Source organism: Rhagoletis pomonella, unplaced genomic scaffold, assembly GCF_013731165.1.
Source record: "Rhagoletis pomonella isolate Grant_MI unplaced genomic scaffold, Rhpom_1.0 Rhpom_scaffold_00004, whole genome shotgun sequence".
Classification (NCBI taxonomy): Eukaryota; Metazoa; Arthropoda; class Insecta; order Diptera; family Tephritidae; genus Rhagoletis; species Rhagoletis pomonella.
In genome coordinates, this window is record NW_023458558.1 from 55,934,411 (window position 1) to 55,947,101 (window position 12,691).

General features: G+C 32.8%; 2 protein-coding genes across 3 annotated transcripts in view; one reads left to right on the plus strand and one right to left on the minus strand.

Moving 5' to 3' along the window:
• Positions 1-12,691, plus strand: part of LOC118737833 (protein timeless homolog) — a 532,077-nt gene that overhangs the window by 190,310 nt on the left and 329,076 nt on the right. The window lies entirely within an intron of this gene.
• The window catches only part of LOC118737831, a 105,509-nt gene that overhangs the window by 49,453 nt on the left and 43,365 nt on the right, over positions 1-12,691 (minus strand). The window contains exon 1 of one of the 2 annotated variants that reach the window (XM_036468613.1): positions 10,571-10,648. The exons of the other annotated variant lie outside the window; for it this stretch is intronic. The gene's annotated coding sequence lies outside the window, so the exon portion shown is untranslated. Of the gene's footprint in view, positions 1-10,570; positions 10,649-12,691 lie in introns of those variants that run through there. 2 annotated transcript variants of the gene reach the window in all.

A 12,691-nucleotide genomic window follows, 5' to 3' on the forward strand; every position in this document is an offset into this window, starting at 1 on the left:
CGTTTTTTTTCTCAGTCTAGTTTACATCAATTCATCTCACCGTAACTCAGCCCGCCTCAGTTTCCTTCATCTCACTTGACATCACGTCACCCCAACTCACTCCAACCGCAACTACATACTATCAATTGTTTTTCCAAAACGAGACCAATTTAAAAGCTTTGCAACTAATCATATTTGTCTTGTATGGCTTTTTATTTTCAAATGATAAAAATCTAATTAAGATGCGCTTAAACTTAGTAAAACTGTGTATGTATTTACATACATGCTTCGGAGATGCTACTGCTTCTCTCTTCTTTTGAGGTGCATCACTTTTCCTAACTGTGAAGACTTCTAACCTAAAGCGATTCCATGGTAAGCAAGTGTCCAGCTCAATAAGGTTTAAATACTTAAGATTAAGTCAAAACTAAATATGAATGGAAGAAAAGCGTTTTTAACACAAACAAAATAATTCAAGTAGTTGTGCTTCGAAATCATGACACTTGCACATTGCATTGATAACAAAAATATCAGAAATAAAAAGCAGTGTTTAAAAGATGCAGACGTTGAGTGAAAGAGGACGAATGCCTGGCAGCAGAAAGTATTCGAGTGCTTAGCAAAGTACTTTAGTAGGTATCACATACCATTCTTGTTAAAGAAAGAAATCGAATAATAACTTGAAGGAAATAAGCACAGCCCAGCAAACGAATTACGCTCAACAGTTGAAGTACTTATATATATGAATCGTTGTTCAAGTATTTTCTAATTTGGAGTAAAGGGAATTATTACCTTTAGAAGCATTTGTAATAAGTAGCTCATAAGTGTTTTAAGTACATAAGTAGCGCAACTAATAAGTGCTTCAGAATACAGCTTCTTTGAAATAAATTAGCTTAGTATTTGTTATAGTAAATTATCAACAATTTAAAATTTCAGAAAATCGGATACCAACTAAAATTTGGGCAATTTTGTAGCAGTGACTTTTTCAGTTGTATTTGATGGTTTTATACCTAGAACTTTGATAAATATCTTAGTATATAAGTATTAGTAGGAAGGGGGCTCGTTTGAAAAAAGTATTCCCCATCATAAAAGTAAAAGGTGTTTTTGTTTGTTAATAAGTAATAAAATGATTAGCTTAAGTATTGCTTATTAGAAGATCGAACACACATACATAACCCATATTTCGCGACAGCTCTGTTACTGATCTTGGGGTAAATGAGCCTCACTGTTTAGGTCGCTTTCGACCCCAATCTTACTAAGACATCTAACAATTGCCCCTGGAAGAATATTTTCGAACAAAAAATTACACTGAAGACGACACAGCAACGAAACCGGTTTGTCTCCAACCCAAACTTGACAAGGGATGATCGAAATTCGTTCCAAATTAAATTATCTTACTATCCCGTCGGCAAAATCTACCAACTTAAACATAAAAATAGAATACTTAAAATAATAAAGATGTGTTGTCGCATACATACATACAGTGGTGGCAGACTCGCCATATTTTGCCCATTTTTGGCTATACATATTTCTTTAATTTATTAAATTTTTAGTATTTTTAAATAAAAGTCTATCTAGTTATACAACAAACCACAAATAAATCCACATTTCAAACTTTGTATAAAAATTCAACAAATTTTCACAAAAATTTAAAAATTTTTATTTACAATTTTTATAACATTTTTCGTATCCAGTTCCACAGCACATTCAATTTTATGAGTATAATAAAGTGCAAATTTCAATATATCTTTTTGCTGAGTTTAAAATTTTAGTCAAAATTTGCGTAACTTTTATAATATTTGCACAAAGTTTGATATATCGATTTGTGTGGTGTTGTTGTATAACTAGCTAGAATTTTATAAAAATATTTTTAATAATTTTAAATAAACAAAAGAAATATAGCCAAAAGTATTCAAAATAAGGCGATTCTATTATGTCTGCTACCATTATACCTGCAAGTATACTTTAAAGCTATATCTGTGGCACTTAAATTAAGCAACTTCAGTCACTTTAGAAAGTTTGACTTTGGATTAAAAAATAATAAGTTTCCCTTTTAAAAGTTTGCATTTCAATTAAGCTTCTATCAAAAAAAAAAAACATCTTCAACTACATATACGGCTAGCTCATCGTTAAAATATTGTTTGCGAAACCAATGAAATATTGCTTTAAAGAGAAAATAGCGTAACTCGAGACCATTTGCCCCAGATATCTGAATTTTGCTTCGGAGCGCTTGTTGAAAATAATTTGCTATCAAAAGTAAACCTTTATTTTCTTCCTATCGGGCTCCACATTTCAGTGTTACCGCACAAAAAAACAACTCAGAGGAACAAACAAAAACTTCCGCCTACTTAGCAAAAAACCAAAAAATTTCAAAATTGGGTCGAATGAATATTCAATAACCAAGTTTTCGTGCTTTTACGCTCCCATTACCCATTATAAATAGCACAATTTGAATTTTAATATTGCCATCCTGTCGCTAATATATGTATTTACATACATTTTCTCTTCTCTAAAGTTTTGTCATTGAATATTTTGCAGTGAAAAAAAAAAAAACATCGTAAGCATAAATTTTTGCAAACTTTTATGCACATTTATTTTGCCGAATTCCGCCTTATTAAATTTAATAAAATCATAAAATTTTCAACAGCTGCCATGGCGGCTAACAACTCTGTGCGCATCCACAGTAAATGCCGGCATATTGTTTCAAATTAAAAGCGAAGTTATTGCGCAAAACTCGCCTAGCATACATACATACATATGTATGCATGTATGTACATTCAGACCGCTGTTCTACATCCGTTTAGCATGCTGATGCTCCCTCGCCTCCATACATATTAGGGCCACTTGTCACTAATAAGCCTCATTTGCATTTACGCACATTTACCACTTTGCGTACTTGTCGGACTTTTGCATATTTTTAGGCGCACAGCATGTAAGCCAGCCAGCAATACAATTTCACAACTGAGCGCGTTAGCTCGCAAGCGATGAGAATGGGTTTTTTTTGTTCCTGTTTCTTGAATTTTTTTCTCTCTCTTTATTTTACTTATTTTTTGTTGCGTCAGCGTTATTAAATTTTTACGACATAATCCAGGCAGTTGGTACAAGCGTGCCTGGGGCATGGAAAGTGATGAACATGGAGCCAGATGGATGGTTTCCAGTGTCCATATTGCTGCGTACCCCTTTTGTGAAGTGATATTTTCTTCCTTTTTTTAACCTAAAATTTTTATATATTTTTTTTTTTTATAAATATTCCGTTTATATTTTTACATTCACATTTTTTTTTTGTGAGAAGCGAAAGTGTACTCATCTTAGCACTCAAACGTATGCATACTTGAGCTCGGCGGTTAAGTCCTTATGGAATTTATGCTTTTATCTCAACAAGCCCCGTATACATTGCGTACCCCAAGAGGTGGCTGAAAACACAGCAGCATGCGTATAAAAGGGCACTGCAGATACAAAAATAAGCAACGGCATTGTACACTGCTTTTCATAACTGTGCGAAAATGAAGACGAAAAAATACGTAAAAATGCGCAGAAAAAAACTTCGAAAAATAACAGCAGAACTGGGCAAGAGAGCGGTGGCGAAATTAATGCTGCAGAAATGCGGGCGAAAATAATTTAGCACCGTTAAGGTACACCTTCTGAGCGCGTAAAAGTATGCAATGAAAATCGATATTAACAGACATTGCATTCTTTATTACATTTTTTTTCCAAAGGTTCGCAATCTTAATAGCCGCTTTTCTATAAACAGATTGCTGGCCTTCTCGTACATATATATTTATTTTATTAAGCGTACTTGTGCTTGTACTTCGCTCTGCGAAACAAATTGCCTACTTAACGTCAAACAGCATTTTAAATTTTTTACAGCAACATAATTTTAGGCGCGGCAGGACTGCATTCATCCATTCTAAAGTGGTTTTATTCCGTTATAAAAGTATAAATGAAATTCTCTTAAAAAAAACTTTTAACTGCTTAATAGCTATAACAATTTTGCACTGCATACTTATAGGCGCATGGCGGCAATTTACATGATATTGCCCAGCCCATCGCTTCTTCGTAATAACGCAGCATATTTTCCTCCACGATGGCAGTCTACTAGTACTTTTATGCATGTATCATTTGTCCTAGTATGTACTTTGCGCCTTGAAGTAGGCAAATATTTATTATAAATATAAACCAGCGGCTGATATTGATGCTGCTCATGATTATGGCGATATTTGTTGGCGATTTTACAAGCAAATAAATACTTAGCCAGCAAGTGGCACAAGTGGGCACCAACTTAACTTTCTACCTGCGCTCAATATTCAACGCTATAAGTTTGTAAAAGCTGTGCTTACTTGCGCTCGCTTTTGATGTTGGAATTTTTGTTCACCAATACAAGCAGTCGAACTTTACCAGAAAGTTTTTTCGTTTCCCTCTCTAAGCTGCTCACCCGTCAATTTGTGTGCTCTTTTTTTATATGTATATATTTGTTTAGGGGAGTTGACAAAAAAGAAAGTGTAACGAAAATGTTTATGAAATTTAACTGCGTTATCTTACTGTCTGACCTTTACTTTTAAAATTCATAACATTACTTTTAAGTTTTGCATAGCATGGTTGGCAGGGATATTTCTACTTTTCGTATGGCTTTTAATTTTCCAATACTTTCGGTAGTGACTTTGACAGCTTACGCATGTGTCTCTTTCTCTATTCACTTGTTTTTTTGTTTCTTCTCTTTATTCTTGTTTCCTAACTTCTGTCGTAAGTTTTTCACGTAAATATTGAAAGTCTTAGCAATTTTCCGAGTTTTAATAAAAGAAAAATACCAAAAGTCAAAGAGTATGTGTAATTAATTACGGCAACAAGCTCTAAAGTGCAGAATAGTGAAGCAGCTTATGATGAGCAAAGAAGTAATAGCATGAACTTATTTAATGAATTAAGTTTTAAAAGCTTTTACTCAGTTTACATTATCTGCTGATTGTAGCTTCTCTTAACCGAAAATATTCTTTAAATTATAATATTTTAACATCCGACCATCGTGGAAATCAAACATATTAAACGCTATATCTAACCAGTAGAATCAAAATAGGGTTTATTCTAGAATCGGAACCAAAATTAAGCCAGCGTTACTATATTCATATACATGTGTATGTAAGTACGTATCGTTCATTTACTTTAATTGTGTCAAAATCCAAAATAATACAAAATGAGGTAATTACCGCTAAATATTCTTATATTCTGAAATTCTAGTAAAATAAGTGTAAGTTTTGAGCGGCTAAAAAGCGCATATTTTTTTTTTTTTTCACATAAGGCTTAAAATCCTGTAGCTCGTTTCTGTAACTCTTCTCTACCGATTATTTCTCTACTGGTAGAGAATATACGTCATTCTCTACTACTCATTAGAGAACAGGGCGGCGAATTCATATCTCAATTCGCCTTGGTAGAGAATTGTTACAGAAACTAGAAACATCAAAAGAAATATTTTTCATTATTTCCATATATGTAATATTCCTATATTGGCAGTAAGAGCTAGTACCGTCCGAAAACACTACAGTACAGATATATAAATAAGGAACATGCGACTAATACCATTTTTAATCTCTTTATATGGAATGAACTGTTCGCTTTTGTTCGAGCATGTCCTATGAAGAGACTAATTGTTCACCTTTATACCCGAAAGGGTATAAAAAGCGACTAGTCACTTTTAAAAAATAAAAATAAAAATTTGCGCCAGCTGAGATTCGAACCGGGGTGCTCAGTTTTGTTAGGCGAATACTCTCTCTGTGTGCCAACGCCGCACATGAAATTTCATTGACTAAGTGCGTACATATCATTAAATCGTTAATAGTACCCGTTAGAGATGAGTTGGAGACTAATTGATCTCCAATAGTACCCGTATGAGACTAGTTGGGACTAATTAATGCCCAATTTTACCCGATTGAGAGTAATCTCGGAATACTCGCTTTAGAGATTAGTCGCACAATTTTTTGCAGGGTAAACATGTACACAACACATATACAAAAACGGCACTCAAGTACACAATACATTGACAAACACCGTACTAGACTGTCTCGCTTTGATTTCGGAATGCTTACACATTGAGAAGTTAGCTTACTGCCAATATAGAAGTATTACATATATGATTATTTCTGTTGCTCGAAAAAACACTTTGCTTTTGCTGTAAATTTTCTTGAAGAAATAAATATACCAGCGTTTTTTTTTCTTGAGAGCTGGAAACTGATTTAAGAAATTTTGACAGAAGAAAATTTCTTTTCCACTTCTTGTGCGTCATTTTATATGAATTTTTCGTTTTTCTTAGGAGCTGAAAGCAGGCCTTAAACATGAATTTCGTATGGAAGAATATGCGCAAGAAGGTTTGCAAAAACTAAAAAAAAGTCAACGGCAGTTTTCCTAAATTTCGTATTTATATGAAAAAAAAATCGTAAAAAAATAAAGTTATTAAATATCAATGCAATTTTTTAGCCGCTCAAAACTTGCACTTCCTTTACTAGAATTTTATAAGCTCGGTAACTGCATACCCAAAAAATGTGTAAAAGTTCTGGTTAAAAAATTTGTGGAATTTTTCTATGTTCTCTATAAAGTTTGAAAGTGTGATTTATACAGTTTTTTAAAGTATGAACCGTATTTTTATAAAAAAATATAAAAAAATATTGGCTTGAAAAATATTGTAAATGTTAGAAACGAAACACCATTCATCCATTTTTGACCGCGTTTGTATGTACACATATAAATTTGAAACTCTAAAGCCGCTTTCCTCGAGCTTTGCTTTTTTGAGTTATGACACTATTGAAGTATGTAACTGAAATATGAGCAGGAAAGAATGCTACTATTACGTAAGCGCCAAACATTTGTTAATATTTTTCTACATACTTACATACATATATGTATGTAAAAAGGGATTTTTGTCCAATAAGCAGGCAATTTGATTTAATTTTAGTAGTTTTGATGAATGTTCAGTTGTAAATAAAAGCCTTGAAAGAGTAAGAAATGCCATATGTTGTCACTTTTTATGAGGTTTTTACTTACAAAGAAGTAAAAAATTGTGCATAAATATTTGACTCACTTTAATGGGTGGGTAGAACTTGAGATGCTGGCAAGCTGGCATGCGACTTAAAATTTTTATTTGAAAAAAGGGCAGTGGCGAAATGGTTTCAAATGTCTGCTGATACAAAGATAGAAATATGGTTACAGATGTCAAAAATAAACATAAGATATGGAGGGAACACTTCCCAGCGCTGTTAAATGTTAACCAATACCAAATAAGTACAGCAATAATGCGGCTGAGCCGTTCAAGATTGGCAGTGAAGAGCCATAATGGTGCACGATAACGATTAAGTATTAACACGACCAATATTTTCAGTGATATTGAAGGCAACATGAGTTTTGCCCACCTGCATCCCCTCGATGCCTCTCAGTCATTTCTGAACGAAGTATTCACCCAGTTTCTGATGGGGGCTTCGGTTGTCGAAGGTGGGAGTGCTAAAACTGGTTGCGGACCGAGGAATGCCTTGTCTGGGCCGCCCATGGCTAAAAGATCAGATGTCTCATAACCAGGTACTCCAGAGTGACCTGGCACCCAGAGTAAAACAACCTCGTTATGTTCACCATCATATTTTAGTCGAGACTTGCATTGCCGAACTTAGCAGCACTTAAATAGCACTTAAATAGAGGGCTGGTCAATGCCTTAAGTGCAGTTTGGTTGTCACTCCTATATTCCACCACGTAGTCCATGGCTTTGAGTATTGCAATTACCTCAGCTTGGAAGACCGAAGCATACTCACCAACAGAAAAGTAAAGCTTATATCCATTAACCTCGAAAAAGACCCCAGATCATGACCCAGAGTCAGTTTTGGAGCCATCAGTGAAGATTCGACAATGTGTTTTAGTTTTGTAACAGGTGGCAACTCTTTTAATATTCTAACCTGTATATAAACCAACTCCTCGCTAACGAAAATACGTAGGTATGGATGTGCCTACAATCAGACTACGGCAAAGTTGAGTCTATCGATTTCAAACTTCAAGCAACTTTATTTTCTTTATTTTGGTGGAATAATTGGACGGGGACGACGTCTATTCACTTGTCAATGTCAAAACATGTATTTTTTTAACATTTAGAATTGAAATATTCATAAAAATAATTTTGGCCTCCTAAACCCCTATGTGCGTTGTTCCGTTGCCCAGTAAATATTTACAAGTGAAATTAAAGCTAAACCGAAAACCTTCCAACTCAATTAATTCAGACCACATACACGCATAATCAGCACTGCAAGTACTCAATCCATTGGAACATTTAAATTACAACGCCACAAATCAATAAAATTAGCCAACGAGCGATACATACATACATACATATGTTCAGCATATGTTCACCCGCCTACGAATTCAGTTTTTCACCTACACAACCATTATAATTGGTGATTAAATTACCGCGCGCAACACACAAATAAAACCTGACAAAAATAACAAAAAGGCAATAACAATAGCAACGCCAAATATTTAGAACACAACCACAAATAAAAGCGCCAGCATTAATCAGTAAAAGCATTCAACAATCGTAAAAAATATACATAAAAGTTTATATATGGGAAATATAAATGTATGCAGGAGCAAATGTCGGAAAAATGGAGGGAATGAAAGAGAATGTTGAAAGAGTATTGACGTGGACAATAACTGAAGTGGTGTGACTCCTAGTTGTAGTACGTGCTTTTGGGGGACTAATCCCCAGGGGTGTGCATATACATACATATGCCACCTAACGAGTTTCTATTGTTATGTTGTACAAGAAATAAAAAGGAGATTTTTTAAAATCGAATTGTAAAAATGTGTACATGTGTGCATATGCATATTAGGGTGGTCAAAAAAGAAGAAGAAGTAAAGTCGGAATTGTAATGCCGTCACCCCTAGGACTGTTTTATACCCAAAAAAATATACCTCTATCTTTATTATTAAAAAATGGTTAAATAAACAATTGGATATTATTTTTGGAAGTCTCCTGCAGAGAACCAGAGTTTTCCGATCGAAAAATATTGATTTTCAAGAATTCTATACCATTTCTACGAAAAGTTTTTTTTTGCCCATATAAAATACATGGAAAACTTTGAGGGATTTTAGTGTTCTTTAAATTTTTCTTGATTTGCAAATAAAAAATAGGGGCATATTTTTTTCGGTATAGAACAATCCTAGGGGATGGCGGCGTTAAAATTCCGACTTTACTTGTTTTTGGACCACCCTATAGTAGATACATATGCTTGTATAAGTAAAAAGTAAATTATTTGAAATATCATTGATGATGTGGCTATCTATAAGACTTTCAAATGTAATTAGTTCTATTGTGTTCGCAAAATAAAGGGATTGTAAAGGATTTGATAAGGTGATTTATTTTGGAACGAATTTGATAAGGGCTACTCAAAACATATACATACGCACATAGTTCCCAGCCAGCTTTACGTGTACAAAACTAAAAAAATATTAGTATAAAAATCAGATATTTTTACTGTTTACTGTTCTGCCTCGCAGGATATATCTTTTCACTAAAGTACGTGCTCAGAATGCTTTGTACAGAAAGTAGAAAAAAATCCTTGTTAAATGGTTTTCTAAAAACATTTATCAACGCGATGTTTTATCAACATGAAGCCTGCACTATTTTATACTAAAATTTAATAGGCTGCAAAATTGCATACCTACTCAACACTTTCTAGAAAATAATTTAAAACAAGTATAAAAAAAAGTCTAAGTCGTGATATTTATTCGAAGCTATATGAGTTTTTGGTGCGATCGGAAAACGGTTTAGCACGGTTAAATCTGATTATGTTACGCAACTTTTTCGACTATTCGAATATATCCACAAATGTTCAGTTTAAAAAAAAAAATTTAAATTTATGTTGACTAGTTCCATGGTCATGAAATTGCTTAACATCTAACGTTAGTAAATAAATCCAAAACGAATTTCCTACACTTCGCTATGGGCAAACATTTTATTTTTTGGCATACCTAAAGTCTAAATATGTGGTTTTAAGTCCGAAGTTGTTTTAGATATGTATTGTAGAGTTTTGAGTACACTTACCAAATTTTGTGCGGTTCGAGGTACTACATATATCATATGTACATTAGACTGCATCATTCCCCATACAAAAAAATAAAATCGGTACTGGTTTTCCATTGGTATTATAAAATCTATTATATTTTAAGACGCCCACCAAAATATTTCGGAAAAATATTAAGATTTAAGCGAGCTGGACCGATTTGAAAATACCTCCAAAAATGGAGTTTTTTATGAATAAAAATAAATTCAACAGACGACTTTTCGGTGACAAACAACGATTTTTTTACAGCTTTAAAATGAATTTTGGAGGGGAGGAGTAGTACTTTTAGATAACGAGATGATCTTTCTGAAAAAAAAAAAATTTTCCATCGTGTTACTTCAAATGTGCCCAAAAACCGTGATTTTTGTACTTTTAGGTTAGAATATCTCGAAAACCTGACGTGATTGGGTGATTCGAATTCAGCACGTCAAAGCCCTTCGGAAAAGTATAGTCCGATTCTTGGTTAGAAAATTCAATGGAATTTTGTGGGCCTGTGTTATTCTTCAAGTACTTACCGTTGACTCCGAAATTTGTCCTTTCAATATTTATTGGGTTGAAAAATATATAATTATTTTAGGTTGATGATGAGTGCTCCTGAAACAATAACAAGAACTATGGTCATTCGCTTCAGATAGAAAAAAATTTTGATAATGTAATTTCATGTGATAACAATAGTGCTTTGATTACATCAAAAATATGTGAAAATAGCAAAATGCAAAGTACTTGTCAGCTTGAAAGTTTAATCCTACTAGAATTTAAAAACTTGTAAACTTTCGTCCTATTGTCTAAACATTCAATTTTAATTCTATATGGGGCGTTCCATACCAAAATGGACAGGGCTTACACTTCATTTGTTTGCTTCATATTTTTGGGGTTTGATGGATAAACATAAATAATAAATAAATAAGAAATTTAAGCCTGGTTAATACATTTTTAAAAACTTTGCAGCACAAAAACAAAAACAAATCGATTTAATAGTTTTCCAGATATCTCGGAGAGCGGAGCGAGGAAAAAATTTGAAAAAAAAATCACACATCAAAATTCTCTATGAAAACTAATATTTAAAAAAAAATTTTATTGAAAAATTTTTCACATACAAATTTTTCACAAAAAAAAAAATGGCCTCGAGCTCATTATAAAATTGTTGAATATAATTATTAAAAAGGCCAAAAAATAACAAAAAACAAATAACTTAAGGACGAGCACACCTAAAAAGTTAAGCATTCTAAAAATAGAATTATTAGCACAAACCAACAAAACCAACAACCACATGATCAAGTGAATTGCAGCGGAATAGCTGCGCTTGATTGTGTTGGCATAACAAAAATGAAAAATAGTGGAAATAAGCAAACGATAATTTACAAGGCGTCTTAGCACGGTGCATAGGCAACTGGCTGAGTCAGTGGGATCGTCGGTTCGAATCCTACTGAAAGAAGTCTGATGAGGAAATGTGGTGATTTCCGAAATAGCTATCACTTCTACCATTTTTTCAAATTATTGTTTCTTTTCCACAATAAATTTTCATTTAAAAAATGGCCTCGAGCTCATTATAAAATTGTTGAATATAAAAAAAAAATAGTTTTTGAATAGTGCCATCTCAAAAAAAAAAGTTTTAAAAATCACATTGCTAGCCTCAGAGTATTGCGCAATATTTAAGTATAGTATTATGAATGAACTATGAATTTTTTTTACACCGAAGTTAAGCAAAATGAGTACGTTATGAATTTACAAATTTCTTAATTTTTTTTTTTTAGAAATTTTTTGAGTATGCAGTTTTGTAGACCAGTAATTTTTGCAAGTTTTAAGCGATTGGAAAACTGGAGTTAACTTTTTTTTTTGAATTTTCTTTGAAAACGGTTTTACGCAATTTCTTCCATAACAAAAAAGTGCAAAAAGCCGTCAACGTGAAAAATGTTAACAACTATCAACGCAATGGGCTACAAAACTACATACTCGAAAAAATTCGAAAAGAATTTTAAAAAATTTTTAAATTTGTAATGTACTCATTTTACTCAACTTCGGTGTAAAAAAAATCATCACTCAAATTATTGCAGAGTGCACCCCGTAATACTATACATACTTAAATATTGTGCAATACTCAGAGCTACCATTGTGATTTTTTTACGTTTTTTTGTCAGATGGCATATTTCAAAAGAAAAAATTTTTTTATAAAAAAATTTGTAGGTATGTGAAAATTTTTTCCAGAAATTAAAAATTTGGAAAATATTTATTTTCATAGAGAATTTTGATGTGTATGTATATGTGTGTATTTTTTCAAATTTTTTTCTCGCCCGTTCTCGAGATATATGGAAAATTATTAAGACGATTTGTTTTTTGTTTTTGTGCCGTAAAGTTTTTAAAAATGTATTAATCAAGCTCAAATTTCATACTTATTTTTTTTATATATGTTTATCCATCAACCCAAAAAATTTGAAACAGATCAAACACATGAAGTGTGAACCCCGTCCATTTTGGTATGGAACGCGCCCATATACAAATTTCACTGCTTCGAATTTTCCTCCTAAATATGTATGTATGTATGTATATCACTATTGCAATCCAATTTCTTGAACAATGTAATATTTTAAATGAAAAAAAGATTTCGTTTGTAGTATTCATTTAGCTTGCTTCTGTTC